The sequence below is a fragment of the Onychomys torridus genome, chromosome 3 (assembly GCF_903995425.1).
Source record: "Onychomys torridus chromosome 3, mOncTor1.1, whole genome shotgun sequence".
Classification (NCBI taxonomy): Eukaryota; Metazoa; Chordata; class Mammalia; order Rodentia; family Cricetidae; genus Onychomys; species Onychomys torridus.
Window position 1 is genome coordinate 485,144 of NC_050445.1, and position 15,415 is coordinate 500,558.

Genomic DNA, 15,415 nt, shown 5'->3' on the forward strand with positions numbered 1-15,415 from the left:
TCTGACCCTCCCCCACCCCATCTCAGCCTGCCAGTAGAGTCCTGAAATTCAGAATGCAGTCCATCACTCAATGGGCAGCTCTGGACCACACTGAGCCCATTGCTCATTAAGAGGAGACACTGGAGGAAGGCATGTTCTAGCCTCATTTCTGCTGCTGTGAGCTAATGCCCAGGCAAGAGGCAAGTGTGGGAAAGGGTTTGTGTTAGCTCTCAATTTCAGGATACAGTCCCTTATTTCAGGGAAGTCAAGGCAGCAGGGACTTTAAGCTGTTAGTCACATCACAACTACCATTAACAGCAGAGAAAAATAAGGGCACACATGCTTGCTAGTGCTGAGCACACTTTCTGCACTCACACGATCCAGGATCCCTGCCTAGGGAACAGTGCTGTGTCTTCATACATCAATTGACTTAATTATCAAGACAATTACAGGAACACAGGCCAATTTGATCTAGACACTATATTCTTCATTGACACTTTATTTTCATGTGACTACACAATGTGTCAAACTGACTATTAAAACCAACTATTTCAGTGAGCATAAGGAAAAAATATCAATGGGGAAAAATAAGAAGGTAGAGAGGACTCAGCAAAGGTCAGAGGTCAGCTGTGTGCCTTGTACTAATGCACTTTGTGGGTTCCAGCCTTTGGGCCAGTGTGTTATCATAGTGTCACTGAGAATGGAACCCACAGATGTAAATGGGGCACAGAAGCGTTGCTTCTAGAAACTCCAGCAATGAAGACTTTCTAACTCCATGGGTGACCTCTCTAAGATGAACCTGGTAAGTCAATGACCAGAATCCAACATAAATAAGGGGGCACCTGGATTTGAACCAGGGACCTCTTGATCTGCAGTCAAATGCTCTACCCCTGAGCTATACCCCCACTGGTACCAGTGTACCCAGTTAATAACATTTCATGTGTGTGGTGAGATAGTCTGACTATAAAGGTAAATTACAGTTCTCTCAGACCTACTCTGCAGAAGCAGCCAGACCTGACTGGTGAGATGCCTTCCTCAGCTCTGCAGCTTTCCAGGCCCATCCTTGATCAGCACCATCAGCCAAGGAAATGGAGAGGAGCAGGAGGAAATGCAGACCTGAGCCATTCACACTGCTGTCCTGGGTTAGCTCCTGTGCTGGCCAAATGCCTTCCACCTGGGCCCCCAGACACCCTTCTCCTCCTTCCCTGAAGACAGAATGGCTGCCTCTCAGAGCTTCTCCCAGTGCCCTAGCCAGCACTGTCAGCAGCAACACTGGAGGATCCCTCTCTCCTGGTAAAGCAGCTGAGCCAGGCTTTAGCCTTTGAGGATGAAGCAAATGAGCAGTGGGCTCTGGAAGGGGAAGAAGCTCACGTGGGAAATGTCCACCCCACACAGACAGCCCTGTTCTGGGATTTGTCTGTTGGGGGAGATTTGTTTGTGTTGCATAATCTGAGACTGCCAATGGAATCAGAACTTGGTTGGAGGGCAGAGTCCACACTACATTGGCCAGAGTGGACCCTAGAGTTTTCTGGCCACAGTGAGACACTTCCCCCAACAAGGCCACATCTTCTCCAACAAGCCCACACCTACTCATAGTGCCATTCCCTTTGGGGGCATTTTCTTTCAAACCACCACAGTCCACTCCCTAGCCCCCGTAAACATGTAGAAATATATTAATACAAAAATGGATTTAGTCCAGTTTCAAAAGTCTCCATAGTCTATCACAATTTCAACAATGTTTAAAAGTCCAAAGTTCAAAGTCTCTTCTGAGATTTATGCATTCTCTCAACTGCAATCAGAATAAAAAAATCATGTACATTCATAATGGCACAGGATATACATTACTGTTCCAAACATAGGGAGAGGAGAATACCAAGGAAACAGTGGACCAAATCAAGACCAAAAGCCAGTGGGTTAACTTCAAACTCTGCGTCTCCATGTCTGATATCAAAATGGCCTTCAGATCTCCAGCTCCTTTCAGCTTTGTTGACTGCAGCACACTTCTTTCTCCTGGGCCGGTTCCACTCCCTGTCAGCACTTTCCTCAGCAGGTATTCCACAGCTCTGGCATCTCCAACTTCACAGAGTCAACAAAACAATCTAGGCTTCAACTTCACAGCTTCATGCAATGGCCTTTCTAGCCTTGATTCGGGGACTCCTCTGACACATGCCTCGCATAATGGCTATTCTTAGCTATGGAGGAAGGTTCCATAAGGTTTTTCTTCTTTTTATTTATTTAATTAACATTCTTTTCATTTATTTTACATACCCACCACAGTTTTCCCTCCCTTGTCTCCTCTTGTTCCCTCTCCCCTACTCCCTTCTACCCCGCTCCCCATCCACTCCTCTTCCATCTCCATTCAGAAAGGTGCAGGCCTCCCATGGGCTTGAACAAAGCCTGACAAGTCAAGTTGAGGTAGAACTGAGCTTCTCCCCCTGCAAAAGGCTGGGTGAGGTTATCCAGCATGGAGAACTGGTTCCCAAAGCCTGTTCCTAAAGTCAGAACCATGTGGATGAAGCTGCCAATTTCTGCTGCTTGCTGTGAATGGAACATGGCTTCCTCATTCAGCTACCAGCTTTCTGTTTTCCATGGTTTCCTTCATTGCCTAAGTTTGGCTTCCTTCAACTTGCTCTGTAGACCTGGCTGGCCTCAGACTCAGAGATCTACCTGCTTCTGCCTTGAGAATGCTGGGATTAAAGGCATGTACCACCACACCCAGCTCTAAGCTTTTCTTTAATTCCTTTTCACAAGTTTGAAAATTAGCTGCACTGAGGTCACCATGCCCTTTATTCCATCTCTAATTATGTTTATCTCCTTGAACACAGGATTTAGCTCTATTCTACTTCCTAGGCCCCCTTTCTCAATCTGTACTTTTTTATTTTTATTTGCTCAGCTTACTCTTTTTCATTATAAATCTTCATCAGAGTTAACATTAATAACCAAACAACAGAGTCTATGCTAGGCTGTTTCAAGGTTTCCTCTGCTAACAGAATTAATCCAAAACTCTTCACTTTAGTCTCAGGCAGACTCTTTGGACAAGGGCAAAAAGCAGCCACATTCATCACCATAATATAACAAGACCAGTCTCTAGGCCACATATTAATATTCTTCTCCTCTGAAACCTCTTGAGTCAGGCCCCACAATTCAAATAAGTCTTAGCATCACTGTCTTTCTCCTACTAGTCTGGCCCTTAGAGCATTCCACTGCTTTCCAAACACAACTGACATAATACTCCAAACAAAAACATTGTCTAGCCTATCACAGCAATACCCCACTCCTGGTACCAACTTCTGTCTTAGTTAGGGTTTCTACTGTTGTGAAGAGACAGCATGACCACAGAAACTCTTATAAAGGAAATCATTTAATTGGGGTAGCTCAGTTAGAGTTCAGAAATTCAGTCCATTATCATCATGGCGTGACATGGTGGTGTGCAAGCAAACATGGTGCTGGAAAGGTAGCTGAGAGTTCTTACATCTTGACTCACAGGTAACAGGAAGTGGTCTGTCTCACCGGGTATTGGTTGAACATATATGAGACCTCAAAGTCCAACTCTACCAGTGAGAGGCTTCCTCCAATAAGACCACACCTACTCCAGCAAGGCTACACCTCCCAATAGTGGCATTCCCTTTAGGGGCAATTTTCTTTCAAGTCACTACAGGTATCTTCCCAAAGGATTCTCTATCTTAGAAGAGATATACTTGGTCATCCATTTTCAATGCTGCTCTGTTCATACTAGTCAGAAGTTTGGAACAGCCTCTTTAGATGTCCATTAACTGATAAATGGATAATGAAAATGTGGTACTTTTATACAAAGGAATATTATTCAGTTTTTAAGAAAAATATAGTTTTGAAAATCTCAGGAAAATGGATGGAACTAGAAACAATTATCCTGAGTGAGGTTCAAAGAACCAAAAAGGCAAATATAGCATGTCTTTACTTATAGGTGAATGTAAGCTTTCAAGAATTTATCAGTGGTTTACAACACAAATAACCACAGGGTTAGGTACCAGTTAAGAGACCAAAAGGGAGGAAAGGATCTTTAAAAGAATGGAAAATAGAATATAGTCTTAAAGAGATAAAAGGGAAATTGGAAGAAAAAAGTTGTAAATTAGGGAGGAGGATGAGAGCTAAGGGAAGGGAAGGGAAGGAATATGGGAGGGAGACACTAACACTGGTCTTAAAAACTATAGAGAGACCAGCCACTTTAGAAACTTCCTAAAATATATACCTTTATGAAAGGAATTTAAATACTTGGGAGTAAAACCTCCAAAGCCAAGAATGGGTTATATCTTGTTCAATTGGTGGCCAAAGGGGTCCTATGGAACCTCCTGCAAAAAACATTACCAGATATTTCCAAGACTATTATTGGTTGCTTTCTACAACCTGATGGTACAGACCCCTTGCTGAGGACAAATCATATTTCTTTACAATTATTTTCATTAATTTTTGAGACTTTCATATAACCCAATTGACCATATTCACCTTCAAATCCTGCTTTAAAGGCTCTAATAGACCCTTCCAACATTTACACCCTCAGCGTTGACTCCTCCAATGTGTGCTATGCACATGCTCCTGGGTGTGGGGCCATCCACTGGAACATAAGCAACGTACCAGGTGCCATACTCTTAGAGGAAACTATTATCCCTCCCCAGAAACTACAAATTGCTTAACACCCAAGCCTTGAGCTTGGCTTCTCCAGATAGGTGTGGAGGATGAGCTGAATGCAGGTTTCCCAGCATTAGTGCTTCTGTCTCAGCTGTGAACTAGGATGGGGGGGGGCTGGTCACAAGGAGGTGACACACAGGTGTGCAGTTGGCTCAGGGCTGGGTCTCATGGGAGAAAGCAGATGATAGCAGAGTACTAGCAAGTATACGTGTCAGGGAGTGAACACACAGGTTCAGGGACGTTTATTTTATATATATATATATATATAGATAGATAGATAGCAGATGGGGGCATAGCTCAGGGGTAGAGCATTTGACTGCAGATCAAGAGGTCCCTGGTTCAAATCCGGGTGCCCCCTTCCTAGTGTCTCTTTTAGATACAAGAGACCAAATACAAAGTATTGGTGAACACAGAGCCAACTAATGCACTGTGTTCCCTGTGCTCTGTATTCTGCTCAGGCCTGTTCCCTGTTCTCCTCTCTGAGAGAAGCTAGTACAGAACTCACTGTGAGACCCACCCAGGTCACACTCATGTTGTAGCTACAGTTTTCTCTACGGGTTCTACCAAGGCCCAGCAGTCCGACAGCCCACTTATAAAATAAACACACAGATGGTTATATTATTTAAACTGTTTGGCCTAATGGCTCAGGCTTCTAGCTATTAAGTTCTTACATCTTAAATTAACCCATTTCTATTAATCTATAAGTTGCCACGTGGCTCTTGGCTTACTGGTATCTTAACATCTTCTCATGGTGGTGGCTGGCAGCAGATGGTTCGAGAACCAGATACTGGTTCTTTCTACTGAAACCACCATGGACTAGGATTAGAGAACTCACTCTGTCTTGCAAATATAAATGAAGACTTGGTCACCTGAAAATGTGGGACTCAAGGTACACACATAGCCAGCTGGCAGACACCTTATACTGCTCAGCAAGCAGATGGGTGGTGACACATCCATGCCCTCTATGGGGTGAATCCCAAACATCTGAGCCTTCTCCCCACACTCTGTGTGAAGTAGAGGGTATTCTGGTAGGCTACAGTGACCAGGATGAGGGAGAAGGTCATCTTTGTTCTAGTTTTTGAGGCGATAAGTAGAGTCATTTTGTCACATATCACTGGGGACTTTTAATGCTTGGACAGAGGATTTGTAGGCTGAAGAGAAAACAGAAACTGGCCCCATGTGAAACCAGTGAAAACAAGAGACACAAGCCCAACTTGCACCGATTGGGAACAGGTAAGGCCCCATCTCTGGACTAGGCCCCCTGAGGGCACATTCTGTGCCCCTCCCCCAAGCCATTGGAGAACCAGGGACCAGCCAGCTTCTTCTTCCCCCAAACTTCCTCACAGCTGTTTCTTGCCGAGAAAACAGCCCCCTGTAACACCAGTGAAAACCAGAGATATAAGCCCAACCTGCATGGATTGGGAACTGAAAACAGGTCCCACCCTGCACCAATTGGGAATAGCTGCTCCCTGAGACGGAGCCCACTGGTGCTCATTGGACTAAGATCTGCTCCCTGAGACACAAATCTATCAGCACTGATTGGACCAAGAACCTGGATTAGACCAAGAGCTCCCATTAGACCAAGAATATCAATCAGACAAAAGAAGCTCCCTCGGACACAGACACCACTTGCACACAGTGGAGGAAGAGATGGGTAGACGCCAGTGCAAAAATACAGTCAACAACATAAAGACCAATATGGCACCATCAGAACCTAGTGGTGCTACATCAGCAAGACCTGAATATCCCAAAGGAGGAGAAGCAGAAGAATAGACCTTAAAATTGACTTTAACAAGATGATAGAGGCCTCTAAAGAGGAAATGAAAACCACCCTTAATGAATTTGATGAACAGATAAAAAATAATGGAAGAAATCAATAAATCCCATAAAGAAAGCAAAGAAGAAGCAATTGAACATGTGAACGAAACAGTCCAAGATTTGAAATTGAAATAGAGGCAATAAAGAAGACACAATAAAGAAGAGGCTGGAAATGGAAAACCTGAGTAAACGAATAGCAACTACAGATGCAAGCATAAGCAACAAAGTGCAAGAGATGGAAGAGAGAATCTCTGGCATTGAAGATACAATAGAGGAAATAGATTCATCAGTCAAAGAAGACACTAAAGCCAAAAAAGTCATAATACAAAATGTCCAGAAAGTCTGGGAAACCATGCAAAGACCAAACCTAAGAATAATAGGGATAGAAGAAGGAGAAGACCAACTCAAAGGCACAGAAAATATAGTCAACAAAATCATGGAAGAAAACTTTCCCAACTTAAAGAAAAAAATGCCTTTGAAAATACAAGAAGCTTACAGAACACCAAATTGACTGGATAAAAAAAAAGACCTCTTCCCACATAATAATCAAACCACTAAACATACAGAATAAAGAAAAAATATTAAGAGCTGCAAAGGAAAATGGCCAAGTAACATATAAAGGCAGGCCCATCAGAATAACACCAAACTTCTCAATGGAGACTATGAAAGCCAGAAGTTCCTGGACAGACATTATACAGACACTAAGAAACCATGGATGCCAACCCAGATTATTATACCCAGCAAAACTCTCAATCACCATAGATGGAGTAAACAAAATATTCCATGATAAAACTAGATTTAAACAATACCTATCCACAAATCTAGCCCTACAGAAAGCACTAGAAGGAAAATCCAACCTAAGGAAGTTAGATACACCCATGAAAACACAGGCAATACATAATACCACACCAACAAATACCAAAGAAGAGAAACACACAACACTACTAACAAAAAAATAACAGAATTACCAATCACTGGTCATTAATATCCATTAACATCAATGGTCTCAATTTGCCTATAAAAAGACATAGGCTGATAGAATGGATATGAAAACAGGATCCATCCTTCTGCTGCATACAAGAAACACACTTCAACTTTAAAGACAGGTACTACCTCAGAATAAAAGGCTGGGAAAAGACTTTCCAATCAAACAGACTTAAGAAGCAAGCTGTTGTAGTTATCCTAATACCTAACAAAATAGACTTCAAACTAAAATCAATTGAAAGAGATTGGAAAGGACATTACATACTTATCACAGGGAAAATCCACCAAGATGAAGTCTCAATTCTGAACATTTATGCCCCAAATACAAGAGTGCCCACATTTATAACGGAAACATTACTAAAGCTTAAATCATATATCAAACCCCATACACTAGTAGTGGGAGATTTCAACACCCCACTCTCACCACTGGGTAGATCTCCCAGACTGAAACATAACAGAGAAATAAGGGACCTAACAGAAGTTATGACTCAAATGAATTTAATAGAAATCTACAGAACATTCCACCCTAACACCAAAGTATATATCTTCTTCTCAGCACCCCATGGAACCTTCTCTAAAGTTGACCAAATGCTTGGTCACAAAACAAATCTCAACAGATACAAAAAAGTTAGGGGTTGGGGATCTAGCTCAGTGGTAGAGCACTTGCCTAGCAAGCACAAGGCCCTGGGATCGATCCTCAGCTAAAAAAAAAAAAAAAAATGTTGGACTAAGCTCCTGATTTTATCAGACCACCATGGCTTAAAGTTAGATTTCAACAACAATAAAATCTGCAGAAAGCCTACAATCTCATGGAAACTGAACAATGACCAAATGAATCACCAATGGGTCAAGGAAGAAATAATGAAGAAATTAAAGATTTTCTAGAATTCAATGAAAATCAAAGTACAACATACCCAAACTTATGGGACATTATGAAAGCAGTGCTAAGATGAAAATTCATAGCACTAAATCCCCACGTAAAGAAGTTGGAGAAGTCTCACACTAGTGGCATAACAGCACATCTGAAAGCTCAAGAAGAAGAAGAAGCAACTCACCCAGGAGGAATAGATGCCAGGAAATAATCAAATTGAGGGCTGAAATCAATAAAATAGAAACAAAGAGAACAATACAAAGAATCAATAATCAAAGAGTTGGTTCTTTGAAAAGAATAAACAAGATAGACAAGCCCTTATCCAAATTAACCAAAAGGCAGAGAGAAATCATCCAAATCAACAAAATCAGAAAAGAAAAGGGAGATATAAGAACAGAAAATGAGGAAATCCAGAGAATCATCAGGTCATACTTCAAAAACCTGCACTCCACAAAATTGGAAAATCTGAAAGAAATGAACAATTTTCTGGATAAGTACCACATACCAATGTTAAATCAAGACCAGATAGACTATTTAAATAGGCCTATAACCCCTAAGGAAATACAAACAGTCATTAAAAGTCTCCCAACCAAAAAAGCCCAGGACCAGATGGTTTCAATACAGAATTCTACCAGATTTTCAAAGAAGAGCTAATTCTAATACTCTTCAAATTGTTCCACACAATAGAAACAGAAGGAATATTACCAAACTCTTTTTATGAAGCTACAGTTACCTTGATACCCAAACCACACAAAGATGCAACAAAGAAAGAGAACTACAGACCAATGTCCCTCATGAACATTGATGCAAAAATATTCAATAAAATATTGGCAAATCAAATCCAAGAACACATCAAAAAAATTACCCACCATGATCAAGTAAGCTTCATCCCAGGGATGCAAGGATGGTTCAACTATGAAAATCTGTCAATGTAATCCACCATATAAACAAACTGAATGAAAAAAAACCAAACAATCATATCACTAGATGCTGAAAAAGCCTTTGACAAAATTCAACACCTCTTCGTGATAAAGGTCCTAGAGAGATCAGGAATACAAGGAACATACCTAAACATAATAAAGGCAATTTACAGCAAGCCAACAGCCAACAGCCAACATCAAATTAAATGGAAAGAAACTCAAAGCAATTCCACTAAAATCAGGAACAACACAAGGCTATCTGTTCTCCCCATATTTATTCATTATAGTACTTGAAGTTCTATATAGAGCAATAAGACAACAAAAAGAGATCAAGGGGATAGAAATTGGTAAAGGAAGAAGTCAAACTTTCAGTATTTGCAGATGATATGATTGTGTACATAAGTGATCCCAAAAATTCCACCAGGGAACTCCTACAGCTGATAAACTCCTTCAGTAATGTGGCAGAATACAAGATTAACTCAAAAAAAAAATCAGTAGCCCTCCTATATACAAACGATAAAAGGGCTGAGAAAGAAATTAGAGAAACATCACCTTTTGTAATAGCCACAAATAATATAAAATAACTTGGGGTAACTCTAACTAAGCAAGTGAAGTACCTGTATGACAATAACTTTAAGTCTCTGAAGAAAGAAAATGGAAAGATCTCCCATGCTCATGGATAGGTAAGATTAACATAGTAAAACTGGTAATCTTACCAAAAGCAATCTACAGATTCAATGCGATCTCCATCAAAATCCTAACACAGACCTGGAAAGAATAACACTCTACATCATATGGAAAAACAAAAAACCAAAAGAATCCTGTACAATAAAGCAACCTCTGGAGGCATTATGAACCCTGACTTCACCTTGACAAAAATAGCCAATTGGGCAAGAAACTTCTTGCCTGGACTGCTTGATCGACTGGACATGCAGTACCCATAGAAAGGTGACCACTAAACTTTGCTTGACAAAATGGTCCTTCAGGTTCCTGCTTCGCAGAGGAAACTGCCAGACATTCTACAGGACACTGAGAGAAGTGACCAAGAGACTCTAGCCCTGTGGGCTGAAGACAAATGCCCCTACTTTACAAAGTAACATTAGGTGACTGTCCAGGATGCCAGCTGTCTCTGTCTACTCTTGCAAGACTCCCGAAAAACGCTTGCATCCTTCTCCCGGTTCTCAGGTAATATTAAATCCTTCTGAGGTCTTTGATGTGGTTGAAGGCTAGATAGTTATAATTTCCTTAGTTATGATAAAAGATAAGTTAGATATAAAACCTTAGACTCACAAATATAAGATAGATAGGATATCTTCTTTAATATTGTAACTGTAATTCTTGCTTGATAATTGTTTTGTTATATGTAATTGTACTATGTAAAAGTTAAAACCTTCCTTAAAAAAAAAAAAAAAGAAAAGGGGAAGTGCTGTGAATATCGCTCTATGTAAATAAAGTTCTGATTGGCCAGTGGCCAGGCAGGAAGTATAGGCGGGACAAGAGAGAAGAGAATTCTGGGAAGTAGAAGGCCGGAGAGAGACACCGCCAGCCGCCGCCATGAAAAGCAACATGTAAAGACACTGGTAAGCCACAAGCCATGTGGCAAAGTATAGACTAACAGAAATGGGTTAATTTAAGAGAGAAGTAGATAACAAGAAGCCTGCCACGGCCATACAGTTTCTAAACAATGTAAATTTCTGTGTGCTTTCTTGGTTGGGTCTGAGTGACTGTGGGACTGGCGGGTAAGAGAGATTTGTCCTGACTGGGCCAGACAGGAAAACACTAACTACAGAAAAGATCTTCACCAACCCCACATCTGACAGAGGGTTGATCTCCAAAATATATAAAGATCTCAAGAAACTAGACATCATAATACCAAACAGTTCAATTTAAAAAATAGGCTACAGATAAACAGAGAATTCTCAAAGCAAGAATCTCAAATTGTCGAAAGTCATTTAAGAAATTGCTCATCATCCTTAGTCATCAGTGAAATGCAAATCAAAATGACTCTGAGATACCATCTTATACCTGTCAGAATGGCTAAGATAAAAAACACTGAAGACAACTTATGTTGGAGAGGATGTGGATACTCTGCTGTTGGTGGGAATACAAACTTGTACAGCCACTTTGAAAATCAGTATGGTGGTTTCTCAGAAAACTGAGAATCAATCTACATCAAGACCCAAGTATACCACTCTTGGGCACATACCTAAGGAACTGTCAATCATACCACAAGGACACATGCTCAATTATGTTCATAACAGTATTATTTGTAATAGCCAGAACCTGTACACAACCTAGATGCCCCTCAACTGAAGAATAGATTTTTTTAAAATGTGGCATATATACACAATGGAGTACTATTCAGCAGAGAAAAACAATGACATAATGAGGTTTGCAGGCAAATGGATGGAACTAGACAATATCATCCTGAGTGAGGTAACCCAGACTCAGAAGGATAAACTTGGTATGTACTCACTCATAAGTGGATACTAGATATAAAGCAAAGGATAACCAGACTGCAACCCACAGCTCCAGGGAAGCTAGCTCGTAAGGAGGACCCTAGGAAGGACACATGGATTGCCCAGAGATGGGGAAATGGATGAGATCTAAAGGAACAACCTGGGGGTGAGGGGAGGTAATGGAGGTTAAAGGATGGGAGATGAGAGCTAAGGGGAAGTTCAAGCTAGAATAGGAACAGAGTAGGAGAGCAAAGAAAGAGATATCATGATAAATAAAGACACCATGGGAATAGGGAGTAGCAGAATGCTAGAGAGGTTCTCAGGAACCCACAAGGATGACTCCACTGTAGACTACCAGCAACAGTCGAGAGGGTGCCTGTGCTGGCCTACTCTGGTGATCGGATGGCTGAACACCCTAACTGTCACCATAGAACCCTCATCCAGTGACTGATGGAAGCAGATGCAGAGAGCCATGGCTCAGTCCCAGGTGGAGCTCCAGGAGTCCAATTGATGAGAGAGAGGAGGGATTCTATGAGAAACGGATATGGAGATCATGAGTGAAAGTCAGAGACAACTAGCCAAACTAGTGGAAACGCATGAACTGTTCACCAACAGCTGAGGAGCCCCCATGGTACTAGACTAGGCCCTCTGGATAAGTGAGACAGTTGTTTAGCTTGAACTGTATAAAGGCCCCCAGGCAGTGGAACTGGGACCTGTCCTTGGTTCATGAGCTGGCTTTTTGGAGACTAGTGCCTACTGTGAGAAACTTTGCTCACCTATGGTGCAGGGAGGAGGGGCCTGGACCTGCCTCAACTGAATGTACCAGGCTGGGCTGAATCCCCAGGGGAGACCTTGCCTTGGAGGAGGTGGGAATGGGGAGTGGATTGAGGGGAAGGCTGAGGGGTGGGAGGAGGGGGGACAGGGGAATCTGTGGTTGGTATGTAAAATGAATTAAAAAAAAACTCTTATGCAAAAGAAAAGAAAGAAAAAAGAAACGAATGTAGGAGAAATGTCCACCAAGAAGAGACAAAACTGAAGGAAGGAACAGGGAGACAGGACTGAAGGGCTGGATGCTGGAGCCAGGGCTCAATGCTTACACATACATGCTGCTTTTGCAGAGGACCCAGGGGTGATTCCTCTCACCCACTTGACAGCTCACAACAGTGTCTAACTCCAGCTCCACAAGGTCTGACATGCTCTCTGTGCTGCTTGGGCACCAGGCAGCCATGTGTAGTACAGACACACCTACAGGAAAAACAACCATAGACACAAAATTAAGAAAAACTGAAGGACATGTTGGTGCTGCACAGTGTGGAGAGTGGGACACACCGACCTGCTGACTGCACCAGATTCCTGGACAGCCTCTGATTCAGGACATCCCTCCACAATGTAAGGTTATGGAACAACTAATGAAGAACTTCTGAAATAGACACGGGTCATTAACCATGGATGGGACCTCACTTGTGATTGATATCTGATGTTCCCAAAAGACACTGACAGCGTCCTAGGAGGGACAGTGTTGGAGGTGATTAGTAAGCAGAACACTAATGAGAGATGCCAAATTTAGGCTTTCAAATGAAGGGAAACAGCAGTTGGAAGCATCTGGATTTGAACCCAGAACCTTAGGCTGCAGTCAAACATTCTATTATGGGTTGTACTCCCCTGGCTTGAGAGAGTTTCCTTGGTATTTCACCTTGTTTGCCATGCCTGTGCATCCCATAATATAGGTACATTTTATTAAAGCCCACTCAGTCCCCCAGAGACCCCTCATTTATCTCAAAGGTTCTTTTCCACCAGGAATCATAATCTGAATTCCTATAACAAGCCAGAGACTCTGCCTTCTCCTCAGTCAGTACTTGAGCGGTATGTCAATCATACTTGTCAACAGAGCTCCCACAGCTCTGGTGGGTCCAAAGAATTTCATCCCATTTTTCAAAAGCCATGGTCACAATGCAGCTCAGTCAGTGGTATGTTTCTGGACACATGGGGCTTTTGTGGGACAATCTTTATTTTTGTGGATGCTCTTTCTCATCTAAGAGAATTTCCTGTGTATCACTTTAACCAAATCAGTCTTCACAAGGGGGATCCAAGCCACACAGCCAAGGATTCTGTAACTGGAAGACTCTTGGGTTCTCTTCCTACGTTGCGCTGATTTAGTCAAGGCCTCCTGCCATGAAGAGACATCAGCTTCACTTTCCCAACTATCTGCCTTTGCCTCAGAACTCTCTTCATAACCAGGCGGTCAAACACTTCTCATAGAATCTGTGGCAAAAGCAGCTTGTCATATATCGCTCACACAGATACTTACTCTGAAATATCCTCCAGCTCTGTAGGTTCAAATATATATGTTTGGTTTTTTGGAGACAGGGTTTCTCTGTGTAGTTTTGGTGCCTGTCCTGGATCTCCTTCTGTAGACCAGGCTGGCCTTGAACTCACAGAGATCTGCCTAGCTCTGCCTCCTAAGTGCTGGGATTAAACTTGTCCACCACCACCGCCAAGCTAAAGTATACATTTCTATGCCTTGTGGGTCATCACAGCAGCCTTTCCACCCATGCTCAAGGGCTCCCTCCCCATCTCTCCAGCAGTGAGCACCCTGCAGCTCCTGTGCTTTGGAAGCCAACAAGACAACCCAGTTTGGGTGACATCCTAATGCTGCCAGACTTACAAAAGGAACAATTCACCTTCCTGATCAGAGAGCACTACTCTGCTGGCATCTCTTCAACACATGACTGTAGTGAGTTAGTGACTAAAAAGTCCAGAAACCTCTGTTGATGTCCTGTACCTCCTAGTCTTTGCCCACGGGTAGTGTTTGTCCATGCTGGCACAGCCCCAGATTCTGACCCTCCCCCACCCCATCTCAGCCTGCCAGTAGAGTCCTGAAATTCAGAATGCAGTCCATCACTCAATGGGCAGCTCTGGACCACACTGAGCCCATTGCTCATTAAGAGGAGACACTGGAGGAAGGCATGTTCTAGCCTCATTTCTGCTGCTGTGATCAAATGCCCAGGCAAGAGGCAAGTGTGGGAAAGAGTTTGTGTTAGCTCTCAATTTCAGGATACAGTCCCTTATTTCAGGGGAGTCAAGGCAGCAGGGACTTTAAGCTGTTAGTCACATCACATCTACCATTAACAGCAGAGAAAAATAAGGGCACACATACTTGTTAGTGCTGAGCACACTTTCTGCACTCACACGATCCAGGATCCCTGCCTAGGGAACAGTGCTGTGTCTTCATACATCAATTATCTTAATCATCAAGACTATCTCCAACTGACAGGAACACAGGCCAACCTGATGTAGACCCTGTGTTCTTCATTGAGACTTTATTTCCATGTGATGATACACTGTATCAAATTGACTGTTAAAACTTGCTATCCCAGTGAGGATGAGGGAAAGAATAAGAAAGTAGAAAGGACTCAGCAAAGGTCAGAGGTCAGCTGTGTGCATTGTACTAATGCACTTTGTGGGTTCCAGCCTTTGGCCAGTGGGTTATCATAGTGTCACTGAGAATGGAACCCACAGATGTAAATGGGGCACAGAAGCATTGCTTCTAGAAACTCCAGCAATGAAGACTTTCTAACTCCATGGGTGACCTCTCTAAGATGAACCTGGTAAGTCAGTAACCAGAATCCAACATAAATAAGGGGGCACCTGGATTTGAACCAGGGACCTCTTGATCTGCAGTCAAATGCTCTACCCCTGAGCTATACCCCCACTGGTAC

General features: G+C 42.5%; 1 long non-coding RNA gene and 3 other non-coding genes across 6 annotated transcripts in view; 1 reads left to right on the forward strand and 3 right to left on the reverse strand.

Annotated features, from left to right (window-relative positions):
* Positions 1 to 15,415, reverse strand: part of LOC118580894 — a 143,520-nt gene that overhangs the window by 106,676 nt on the left and 21,429 nt on the right. The window lies entirely within an intron of this gene.
* Positions 813 to 884, reverse strand: Trnac-gca. Its single transcript has one exon. It is a non-coding gene; the product is annotated as a tRNA-Cys (tRNA).
* Positions 4,931 to 5,002, forward strand: Trnac-gca. Its single transcript has one exon. It is a non-coding gene; the product is annotated as a tRNA-Cys (tRNA).
* Trnac-gca lies at positions 15,336 to 15,407 on the reverse strand. Its single transcript has one exon. It is a non-coding gene; the product is annotated as a tRNA-Cys (tRNA).